The sequence below is a fragment of the Notolepis coatsorum genome (assembly GCF_963971535.1).
Source record: "Notolepis coatsorum genome assembly, contig: SCAFFOLD_1908, whole genome shotgun sequence".
NCBI classification, from domain to species: domain Eukaryota; kingdom Metazoa; phylum Chordata; class Actinopteri; order Aulopiformes; family Paralepididae; genus Notolepis; species Notolepis coatsorum.
In genome coordinates this window covers 7,501-20,000 of record NW_028171813.1, presented here as the reverse complement: position 1 = coordinate 20,000, position 12,500 = coordinate 7,501, and the positions used below count along the sequence as shown (strand labels likewise).

The following is a 12,500-nucleotide window of genomic DNA, read 5'->3' as shown; positions in this document are numbered from 1 at the left end:
AGAGAGAGAGAGAGAGAGAGAGAGAGAGAGAGAGAGAGAGAGAGAGAGAGAGAGAGAGAGAGAGAGAGAGAGAGAAAGAGAAAGAGCGAGATTTTTTATTTTATTTTATAAAAAAAAAAATGTATATACTAATACTACAAGTGATGCAACAATACAATCGAATAAATACTTTACACCTCAACAAAACAAACAAAAGAAAAACATGCCATTTTTAAAACTGCAAACTCCAAACCACATAACCATATTCCCGAGGTTGGTATAAATGGTTGGTGCTCACGTAGGGGACAACGATGCTGAATTTGAATTATATTGTCATGTGAAAAGCTTTCTAAGTGATCCAAGGTTCCGGGTGCATCAGAGAGAGAGACACCGGAGAGGCACTGTGGAAACTGCAGTTCTGAGAAGAACGTCTCTAGATTCACCTTTCCCTGTGTGGTGCTACACAGCAGGCCTGTGTGTGTGTGTGTGTGTGTGTGTGTGTGTGTGTGTGTGTGTGTGTGTGTGTGTGTGTGTGTGTGTGTGTGTGTGTGTGTGTGTGTGTGTGTGTGTGTGTGTGTGTGTGTGTGTGTGTGTGTGTGTGTGTGTGTGTGTGTGTGTGTGTGTGTGTGTGTGTGTGTGTGTGTGTGTGTGTGTGTGTGTGTGTGTGTGGCAGGCTGCAGTCAAATCCTTTCCTGTGGAGAATTAGGGCCGACTCATCAGATGGCCCTCCTCCTTCAGCCTCGTCTTGTATGCTCCTAAGGTTCACCAGGTGTATATCACAGGGCAGAGAGGATGCCAGGGGCTGAAAGGAGAGCAGGGGGACTGAGATGCTCTCTGGACTGACAGCCATGGGCAGGAGAGGGTGATTTAAATAGAGGGAGGTAATATGGCTCAACAGGGACGGGTAGCTGACTGGACCGGCTTTCTCCTCCTCTTCCCTCTCTCCGCTTTTCTCCACCAGCAGTCTGAACGAGCTACAGTAGCAGTCAGTTTGTTATCCGTGACTCCCTGTCCGAGGCCTCCGTTGTCATCCTGGTTCAGACGCCGATCCAATATCACCTCCAGCTCCCCGGTGTGGAGACTGGCAGCCCCCAGGGACTGCCCAGAGAGCAGGCTGAGTCGTGAGCTCGAGTCCTGGATTTAACCCATGCTGGTCGTAGGGTAGAAGTTAGCCTGCAATGGCAGCTTGGCCATCGTCCTCCGAGGCCGCATCTGGAAACCGTTGAGGTCGGTGTAGAACGTGTCTCTGCTGCTGATGTCCGAGCTGATCCTCATGGCCAGCTCCTTGTTGAATGCTCCTCTGATGTCTACTAGGTTAGTGAGCTCCACAGACATACCTTCCAACCCTTGAACATGGTAGAGGTGCTGGTAACAGGAAGTGATGTCAGAGAAAACATCCCCCCCTGGTGACTCTGATGAGAGGTTTGCTGGAGGAGTAGGGCGTGGCCTTCCCATCGGGCATGAACAGATATATACGCTCCGCTCCTGCCTCTGCTGGACGTGGTTCCGTACCACAGGAACTGGACCTCGACCTTGTGTTCCGACCCGCCCTCCAGAAGCTGAAAACTCTCCATAAGCCCAGTCTTCACAGAGCTCCGTATCTGTATATGAGTATTCTTGATGATCAAAGATGTTTCAGCCTCCTGGCCCTGGTGGCGGGACACCTTGAAATGTTCAGACCTATGTGACAGCTCGCCAGTCCTGTCATGTTGTAAAAAGTAATATTCTGCTTCCTGGGCGATGCCCGACAGCGCCTCACTGAGATGATAGATAGACATACCTGAAACTGGGACCTGAGGTAGGAAAGGCAGTGAGGTCAGGTATCAAAGAGCTCTTTTCCTCATGTCCCTTGCCCCATTCAAATTTAAAGTGTCCACTCTAAAACTACTGCTCATTAGAAATAAAGAGTAAACCACCCATGTGAACAATGTAACCAAAACAACAAAACTATACTGAGTCCTCCCCATCATCTTCTTTTTTGAGGTCCAGCTTAACCTTTTGAACAATTGTCCTCAACCTGTATATTTCTTGGTCAGAAAAACGTCCACCTCCTTTACACTTCATATTCTTCCTGGCTGACTCAATGAACATCTCCCTATCTGGAAAGAACTTTCCTACTTTACACCCTGCCTGTTTTTTGTTGTCTGTAAAAATATTCTCATTTCAGCCATTCCATAGGAAGATTTAGCTTTTGCATCTAAAGATGCATCACTCCCCCAATCATCAGACTCATCTCCAGAGCTTTCATCCGACCCTGTACCCTCCTGTGTACTCTGTGTACTGCTGATTACTTTTTTCACATCCGCTTTCTTAGCTTGAGAGCTTGTCAAACTGTTTACTATTGACTTTATTTTCTGCCGAACGACCTTCAGCTTGTTCTCCTCCTCCTCCATGTCAACATCCACTACCACTCCTTTCTCCACTCTAACCTCCCCACCTGTGTCCTTTGACTCTGTTCCATCTACAGGTCCACTTTCCTCCTGATTAATTATAGTGTCCTTGCTGACACAAGCCCCTCCACCCTGTCCTTGCAGATCAACTCCATCTTCACCATCCACCCCATTTTCACCTCCATTCTCATTATTCTCTTCTACCACGACCCCCCCCCCTCATTTTCATCTCCACCATCTTCTCCCTGTACTGCTTCACCTGCCTTGCCTGTGCCTTCCTCGTTTTTATCACTCCCATCTGTTCCATTAACCGTTTCAGAAGCCTCTCCACCACTGTTCCCCTGTTCTCCACCACCCTCACCATATTGATTCAGCCCCCATGCTGTTTTCAGTTTTTTTGTTGTGCCCTCCCCAGCATTTTCCCCAGTACTAGGCCCCTCTCCTGGGCAAGACATTCTCAGATGCCCCTCTTTACCACAGCCAAAACATTTCATATTCTGTGTTGTTGCATAAATAACATAATCAAACCCATCTACTACCACTTTAAAATTCAAATCCAGCTCCTCCTCGCGTTTGTTCATTATTATGAACGTCTGCCGTCTATGTGAAACAACATGTTGCAATTCAGGCGCTTTGCAACCTGATAGCATCTTTTTTATTGGAGATACAATTTTTCCATATCTGGCAAGTTCTCTCAGGATAAGCTCATCACCTATCCAGGACTTTAGAGGGGCAGGTGCTCAAAGGCTGAAAAGGGCACTATACCTGTGTGTGTTTTAACCGAGCGCGTGTAGCGCACAAGCCTTATTTTTAAGGGCCCTTTTCGGGCGGGGGCCCCCTTTTTATGCTTTTTGGGGGGTTTTGGTGATCAAATATTGAATATTGAACTATAATAATCAGTGCCGGAGCTCACTTATCATTGAAAGACACTTTTATCACTGACTTAAAAGGCCCATACATCTCCATAAATGTTCAGGGCGGAAGGAATAAGTGCTTACCCTACAGACCCCAAGTCTGTATATTCTGTATTATATCCGACAGGTCATTAGGACAGCAGAGTCGGTTGGCACTGCTCAAAACTTACCCTTTTAAAATAGCTTTTAAATTAATTATTATCTTTATTTCATTGTCTTATTTTTCTTTATTTCTATACATTTTACTTAAATATTTTATTATAATTTGTATCATTGTTTTATGTAGTTTTTTTATCATTTTATTTGTTCTTTTTTAATGTCAACATATTGTTTAAATGATTCAAATGGACCTCAAACATGTTCCGTTGTGATGTCACAGTATGATGTCATAATCAAACATTCTAGAACATTTGTGATTGCACAGTATGATGTCATAATCAAACATTCTAGAACATTTGTGTATCTATTCAACAATTCTCTCAGAAGATCTCAGATCTCAGAAGACAAGTGAAAATCTCACTTGTTGTTTCCGGCTACTCTGTAAGCTTGAATATTATTCTGTAGATACAATTTAAAAATCCCCACATGGAAAAGGAAACAATGTCCTGTACAATCCTTAATGAACTGCGTCTGGAGGGAAGGTTCTGTGATGTGGTTATTAAAGTCAACAGCACTGAGTTTAACGCCCACAAGGCAATCCTGTGTGGCTGCAGCGACTATTTCAGGTACGTTTATCTTGGTTCAGGTTAGCTTGGTTAGTAAACAGATATCATACTGTACTTTTACCGTAAACAGATACTATACTGTACTTCTACTGTAAACATATACTATACTGTACTTCTACTGTAAACAGATACTATACTGTACTGCTACTGTAAAAAGATACTATACTTCTACTGTGCTAAGACCCTATACTTCTACAGTGAATATATTAGTACACAGGATAGAATGATGCTTACTGATCAGATATCTCTATTTCTATTAATTTTACTTAAATATTTTATTATAATTTGTATTATTGTTTTATGTAGTTTTTTTAATAATTTTATTTGTTCCTTTTTAATGTCTTATTATTAAATTTTTTCTTATTGTTTACTATCTAATATAGCTATTTTATTATTTTAACTATTTATTATTTTATTTGTAATTATTTTATTGTCTTATGTTATTGTCTTACTGTTTGTCTTATTTAGCTATTTTATCTAGTTGTCTTATTACCGTTTTTATCATTTTAATGTCGTATAATTTCCATCTTTATGGAGTGATTGTAATTATTTTCTTAATTTATTTTATCCTTTTGTTTTGTTTTATGTGTAAAGCACTTTGAGCTGCAATCTGTATGAATGGTGCTATATAAATAACGTTATTATTATTTAAAAATATATTTTAATTTAAATTAAATTATTTTATTTAAGACTTCTAAAGAATGTCATGTTTTTAGACATGTCTATATTATTAAAATGGGAGCTAAATATATTATACTTTATTATTATATTATAATATATCATATCGCTGCTGGCGGGACAAAACCTCCTAACTCCATATTTTTAAATTTTTTTTAATTTGAATTTTTATCAACTCAGTAGATCATCCTCCATGTGTGTGTGGTTTTACAAAGTCTACACAATGGGAAAGCATTAAACCAATCATCTGTCTAAACCTCGTAACTCTATTCGCCCTCAAATCTGTGTTCGTTTTGTTCATCTACTAAAAAGTTGGGTTTTTGGAGTTATGAGGATATTACATTACATTATATTATATCAACATATTATTTAAATTATTCAAATGGAACTCAAACATGTTCCGTTGTGATGTCACAGTATGATGTCATAATCAAACATTCTAGAACATTTGTGATGTCACAGTATGATGTCATAATCAAACATTCTAGAACATTTGTGTATATTCAACTATTCTCTCAGAAGATCTCAGATCTCAGAAGACCAAGTGAAGATATCACTTGTTGTTTCCGGCTACTTGTCTGTAAGCTTGAATATATACTGTAGATACATTTTTTTAATCCCCACATGGAAAAGGAAACAATGTCCTGTACAATCCTTAATGAACTGCGTCTGGAGGGAAGGTTCTGTGATGTGGTTATTAAAGTCAACAGCACTGAGTTTAACGCCCACAAGGCAATCCTGTGTTGCTGCAGCGACTATTTCAGGTACGTTTAGCTTGGTTCAGGTTATCTTGGTTCAGGTTAGCTTGTTGTAAACAGATACCATACTGTACTTCTACTGTAAACAGATACTATACTATACTTCTACTGTAAACAGATACTATACTGTACTTCTACTGTAAAAAGATACTATACTGTACTCTTACTGTAAAAAGATACTATACTTCTACTGTGCTAAGACCCTATACTTCTACAGTGAATATATATTAGTACACAGGATAGAATGTTGCTTACTGATCAGATATCTATACTCTGCATCCCACAGAACCCTCTTCACTCGCTGGAGCGACTCAGAGCAACTCGTCTACACTATCCCTGGGGTGTCCCCGGGTATGATGAAGCTCATCATAGAGTACGCCTACACGCGCTTTGTGCCGGTGACAGCAGAGAACGTGAAAGAGCTTCTGGTGGCTGCAGACCAGCTTCTCGTCACTGGCATAGTTGGAGTCTGCTGTGACTTCCTAGAGGGCCAGCTGTCTCTGGAAAACTGTGTCGACATCTGGAGGTTTGCGGACATCTACTACTGCCCTGACCTGAGGCGCAAAGCCTATGTCTTCATCGTGTGCCACTTTGAGGAGATGCTGCGCGTCTCACAGGAGTTTGTGGAGCTGTCCCTGCAGCAACTGGTGGACATCATCGAGAGCGATGACCTGAACGTGAAGAGTGAGGAGACTGTGTTCGAGGCCGTCCTCCGTTGGATCGACCACTCCCGTGAGGAGCGTAAAACACACATCCCTGTGCTGCTGCCCAAGGTAACTAATTGTATTACTGTGCATTACATTAAAACAACACTAGGTTCCCTAGTACAGTGGTTCTCAAACATTTGGGTCCAAACTGTTCCCTAGCAACAGAAACCGTCTACAACCGATGTCTAAGTTGTACCCGCTGTCTGCTTGTCTCTTCCCAGGTTCGCATGGGCTTGATGAGGCCTGACTACTTCAGGAGCAACGTCCAGAAGAACCCTGTGGTGAGGGACAGCCAGGACTGCAGGCCCCTCATCCTCAGCGTCCTGAACCCCCCTGGCTCCGACAGGCTCCCAAACCCCCTGACCCGCCCACGCCTGCCCCAGGAGGTCCTATTGGCCATCGGAGGCTGGAGTGGTGGCATCCCGACCAATGGCATGGAGGCTTACGATATCCGAGCCGGTGGATGGATGGACGTGAGTGTTGAGGCGGAGAGATCCCGGGCCTTCCACGGCACCGCTTATCTCCACGGTCTGGTCTACTGCGTCGGCGGCTGGGACGGTGTAGAGTATTTCAGCAGTGTGCGCAGGTTCAACCCTGTCACTTGCAGCTGGCTGCAGGCGGCTCCCATGCACTCACGCCGCAGTCACCTCAGCGTGGTCGCGTTGGACGGCTGTATCTACGCCATGGGAGGGCAGGACGGACACAAACTGAACACCGCCGAGTGCTACAAGCCTGAAACCAACCAGTGGACACTGATCTCACCCATGCTGGAGCACAGGAGCACCGCAGGGGCAGCAGCCCTCCACAGCAAGGTTGGTATTATTCAGAATCAGAAATGTCTTCATCAAGTCAGCTGCACATACAAGGATTTTGTCTTGGTCCTTTGGTCCAGGGGTTCCCAAAGTCGGGGTCAACAGTGACCCAGGTGGGTCGCGAGCCGCCGCGGGGGGATCGCCAGATGATTCAAAGAAAGAAAAGAAATTCCCAAAAAAAAATATATATATATATTTTTTTTTTCATGCAGTCAGGCCACTGAACTTAGAAGCAGGCCAGGCCAGTGTTTCTAGTTGCACCAGCGCAATAGTTGGATAACCTAGGTGGGGAACAATCAGGAGATCACTGCAACTCACACAAGTTGGAGAACTATCTCTCTCTCTCTCTCTCTCTCTTGCTCTCACACACACACAAAGGGAGCCACATGTGATTGGTGGAGGCGGGACCCTTACAAAAAAACTGCTAATCATTGACACATGCTAGCCTGTAATAATCCCCCCCAGAAAAATCTACTTTGCATTTGATATATTGCAAATATATGCCATCACACACACTGGCATTTAAAGGGTTAGAATTATAAAATGAATATGTGGTGTTATGATCAGGGCTGAAGTTGAATAAAAGATTGTATTTTTTTCAATTACAAAAAAACTGAAAATCCATATAAATCTGTGTTGTTGCTAATCATACATTATGCTAGCCTGTTTTTTAACAATAATTTGTGATGCCATCACAAACACTGGCATTTAAAGGGTTAGAATTATAAAATGGAGAATGCAGGAAATGAAGTCTTTGTAACAAAGAATGTCCTGGTGGGGGACCCCCAGACCCCCGCCTTAAAAAGTGGCCTGACTGGGGCTATATTTTGCACTATATTTCCTGGCCTGAATGATTTCCCCAGTCCGGCCCTGGTTAAAAGCCTCCAATGCTTATTAGTGTGTGTGTGTTTGAACGTTTGCATGTCTCAACCATACATTTCCATTTATAAAAAAATAAAAATAAAAATATTATAATTTATTTTTTAAATTTATTTTTTACCTCCTATAATAGTGGGGGTCGCGGCTCTCTGACACCGTTATTTGGGGGTCGCGGCCTGAAAAGTTTGGGAACCCCTGCTTTGGTCCATCAACATTAACAGACAAGACAATTATAGTACAATGAAATAAAATGGAATATATAAACTAGATTAGAATATTCTTTCTTATTACAGGTTTACATCTGTGGTGGCTTCAACATGAGGGAGGATCTGTTCACAGCTGAGTGCTACAGCCCAGACACCGACCAGTGGACTCTGTTCGCCCCCATGAGCAGCAGGCGTAGCGGAGTGGGAGTCGCTGCGTACAGAGGACAAGTCTATGCGGTAGGTGCACACGGAGACAAATGCTTTATACTAGATATTTCTATAGATATGTATCATTTGACTTGCAATGCTGCTGTGATGCCCTCATTTCCCTAAGTGGATGAATACAGTGTCTGCCTGCCTGCCTGCCTGAGCCACACACTAAAACATTCCTCTCATGTGTCCTGTCCTCAGGTGGGAGGGTGTGACGGTGGAAACTACCTGCGTAGTGCGGAGGCCTACAGCCCCTTGACTGACTCCTGGTGCGCCCTGCCCGCCATGCTCACCCCCCGCAGAAACTTTGGCATCGGGGTGCTGGACGACCTGCTCTTCGTGGTCGGAGGCTGCAATGGCTTCACCTCCCTCTCCAAGGTGGAGCGCTACGACCAGAGCAGCGACAGGTGGACTGTAGCCGAGGACATGAAGATCCAGCGCAGTGGCCTAAGCTGCTGCATAATGCATGGCCTGCCTAACAAGAGCCAGTACGCTGCTCCCCGTGGAGGAGGAGGAGGAGGAGAGGAGGAGGATGAGGAAGAGGAGGAGGAGGCAGTGACCCCTGCAGTGACCCCTGGAGGAGGAGGGGGAGGAGGAGGAGGAGGAGCAGGAGGAGGAGGATTAGGAGGAGGATTAGGAGGACGAGGAGGAGGAGGAGGGAGAGGAGGGGGAGGAGGAGCAGGAGGAGGAGGAGGAGGAGGAGAGGGAGGAGGAGGAGGAGGAGGAGAGGAGGAGGAGGAGCAGGATTAGGAGGAGGAGGAAGAGCAGGATGAGGAGGAGGAGGAGGATTAGGAGGAGGAGGAGGATTAAGAGGAGGAGCAGGAGGAGGATTAGGAGGAGGAGGAGGAAGAGGAAGAGGAGGAGGAGGATTAGGAGGAGGAGGAAGAGGAGGAATAGGAGGATTAGGAGCAGGAGGAGGAAGAGGGGGAGGATTAGGAGCAGGAGGAGGAAGAGGAGGATTAGGAGCAGGAGGAGAAAGAGGAGGATTAGGAGCAGGAGGAGGAGGACGAGGAGGATTAGGAGCAGGAGGATGAGGAGGAGGAAGAGGGGGAGGATTAGGAGCAGGAGGAAGAAGAGGAGGATTAGGACCAGGAGGAGGAAGATGAGGATTAGGAGCAGGAGGAGGAGGAGGAAGAGGATGATTAGGATCAGGAGGAGGAGGAAGAGGAGGAGGAGGAGGAGGAAGAGGAGGATTAGGAGCAGGAGGAGGAGGAAGAGGAGGATTAGGAGCAGGAGGAGGAGGAACAGGAGGATTATGAGGAGGAGGAAGAGGAGGATTAGGAGCCGGAGGAGGAGGAGGAAGAGGAGGATTAGGAGCAGGAGGAGGAGGAGGAGGAAGAGGAGGATTAGGAGCAAAATGAGGAGGAAGAGGAGGAGCAGGAAGAGGAGGAGGAGGAAGAGGAGGAGCAGGAGGAGGAAGAAGAGGATTAGGAGCAGGAGGAGGAGGAGGAGGATTATGAGGAGGAGGAAGAGGAAGAGGAGGAGGAAGAGTAGGAGGAGGAGGAGGCAGCAGGGGATCCATCTAAGAACCTTAAACATTTATTAGACCAAAATAAATCAATAAATTACTATCAGCCAAAGGTGGTGCATTTCTTTCTTTTAGTAATTCAGACAATATCGGTTTTTAGTTTGTGTAATGTAATGTAATATCTGTTTTTAGTTTGTGTAATGTAATGTAATATCTGTTTTTAGTTTGTGTAATGCATATAATATGGGAACTTTTATCCATATGGTTGAGCCTGTTAGGAATTGCACCCCCAACCCAAGCAGATTGCAGATCACTCTCTATATGGAGGTAAAAAAAGAAAATATGGTAAAAATAATTGGCATAAAAAGGGCACTTTTTTATGAGGCACAAAAGGGCAGGTGCTTGTGCACCCGCTGGGCTCTATGTGTGCACGTGCCTGCTCACTGTGCCCTTGAGCAAGGCACCTCAGTTTTAACAGCTCCAGTGTTAGCTGCTCAGGGGCCAGTAGTAGAGTGCCTGACCATAGTGTCTTTATACCTGTATCACTGGACATATAAATGCATATTAAATCAAATCCCGAAATCACAAGTTAATGTCCCCATGGGCCGGACAAGTCTTCTTTAAACTATTCAAGAAGAAACATCCCAATAAATCAAGAACAAAAAACCCACCATGAAATCCAAAATAAATGTAAAATAAATAAATGCAACACTCCCAGACATACCCCAGCGAAGGTAAGGAAAAACCTATAGCAATAGGAAAAAAGCACCACAGGCGATGTGGAGGAGAGAAACCTTAGAAGGGCCGTTCAAAGGGGGGATCCCCCTTCTTGGATGTCGGTGATAATAGTGTTGCTATGGATGGGTGGAGAATAAAACAGGCGAATAGTTGGTATGTACAGTATGTACATATTATGTGTAATAAAACACAAATATGTGCATGCAATAGCAACTGGGGTACATAAGAACATTTAACGAACTTGATCGTCAATCTAGCTGTTGTATCTTTACGCTTATGAAAACATTAAATAATATGTATAGGCTATAGGCCGTCGTTTTGCATTAATAGCCTATATTCTCAAATGGCATTTAATGGCTATCCGCTGTGGGCTAAATCTCCTCGCTGACGACCAGTATACCTTATATCATATCATATTCCTATATGTCTCCCAGGAATTGTGGGGCTCTGGGGAATAAAAGTTGGGAAGACCCTGCTATGATAGCCTATCCTTTATAATGTTATAGGCTATTTCATTTACAGTTTACTCTATCAGCTTACCCAGCATGTAATACGTTCTTTGTTAGAACTCAACTCGTCGTCAACAGAAATATCTCTACTTGACGTGTATTGTGTCTAGCACAATAAAAGCTTTCCCATAGAGCTCTGCATGATGTTTGAAGTGCTGCATTCTCAGCTTATTTGCTGTCTTCCTCTGTGTTTTCTTCTCATGGAACAACAGTAAGTTAGTTCGCTTGATCGGTGCTGTCAGAAGTCTGTCATTTGATTCAAGCACTCTTCCTGAAATTGTTGTACTGCTCTTGTCCCGTAGACTCGAGTTCATGGACAGATAGGGCAGCAGCCGCAGACTCACACACCTTATTGTCTAATGTAACCAGGGCCCTCATTCATCAACGTGATTTACGCACAGATATGTGCTTAAGCTGTGCGTACTACCATTTCTAAGCAGAGTGTGGGATTCATCAATTTCAACTTGAACTTGACTTCGTGCTTATATTTACGCACAAGCTGTAAATATAGGACCATGCGTACCTGGCGCCCGTTGGTAGAATATATTATTACAACAAGGAAATGAGCTTTTGTGCATTAGTTTCAACACTGGCATGTTCTGTATGAACCGTAATTCATTATAGTTCATTGTAAAATAGCAACAGTAGTGTAATTATGGTCAAAACCCTATAAATTGCATTTGGAATAATAGATCTTTCTCTCAGAATGAATGCAGCATGGTTTATATAGCGTTATCGGAATATACGGGGTGTACTGACTGACTGCGCTCTGCGTAGCTCAACTCGTTATTATTTTGCGCACAGACCGCAGAAACACGGGAACGTTTTGATTATATTTAAAAGGCTTTACGTTAAACGAAACAAGTGGAATTTCGAAGCTGTAAGCAGAATACAAGTCATATGAACACCCACGATATAGTGTTCTTCCCCCTTTTTACTGTATAAGAAAGAATAAAAAACGCATTGCAATGACACCAGATAGTGGACAGACTATGTAAATATGATGATGGGATTCAAGTTCGCGTTTTTGTCATAGGCATGCTGTCAGAGTATGATATCTTAATCAAACATTCTAGAACATTTGTCGTCACAGATCATGTCATAATAGAACATAGGCTACATGGCATGGTCCATTGTGATATTGTGTAGACTGTTATTACTGTACCGGTACCACCCATTCTGACAACAGCCTTGTGAGTCCCGCACACAAACATGATGGAATTCAAGTTCATGTATTGAAAGGCAAGCTACATCATACATGGCAGTGAGATTCATTGTTCTTGTATATGCTCTCGTATTATTGTTTATATAGGCTACCCAATACCGACATCAAAATAGATTGTATGCCTCTACAAATCATATGCAGCAGGTAGAAAATTTACGGAAAATCCGTCGCGATTTGGAATAAAATTGAGGAGAACTTTAATCCCTATGTATTAATCGAACAAAACGGAAAAAGGCAGTCATATTCCAGCACGGTCTTTATTAGTTAATATGGTCTTTAAGTTAATAGATATCATATCCAAC

At 43.7% G+C, this 12,500-nt stretch overlaps 1 protein-coding gene across 1 annotated transcript in view; it reads right to left on the bottom strand.

Moving 5' to 3' along the window:
* sdsl (serine dehydratase-like) overlaps window positions 1–12,500 on the bottom strand; it is a gene marked incomplete at both ends in the record, with an annotated part of 29,406 nt that overhangs the window by 11,936 nt on the left and 4,970 nt on the right. The window lies entirely within an intron of this gene.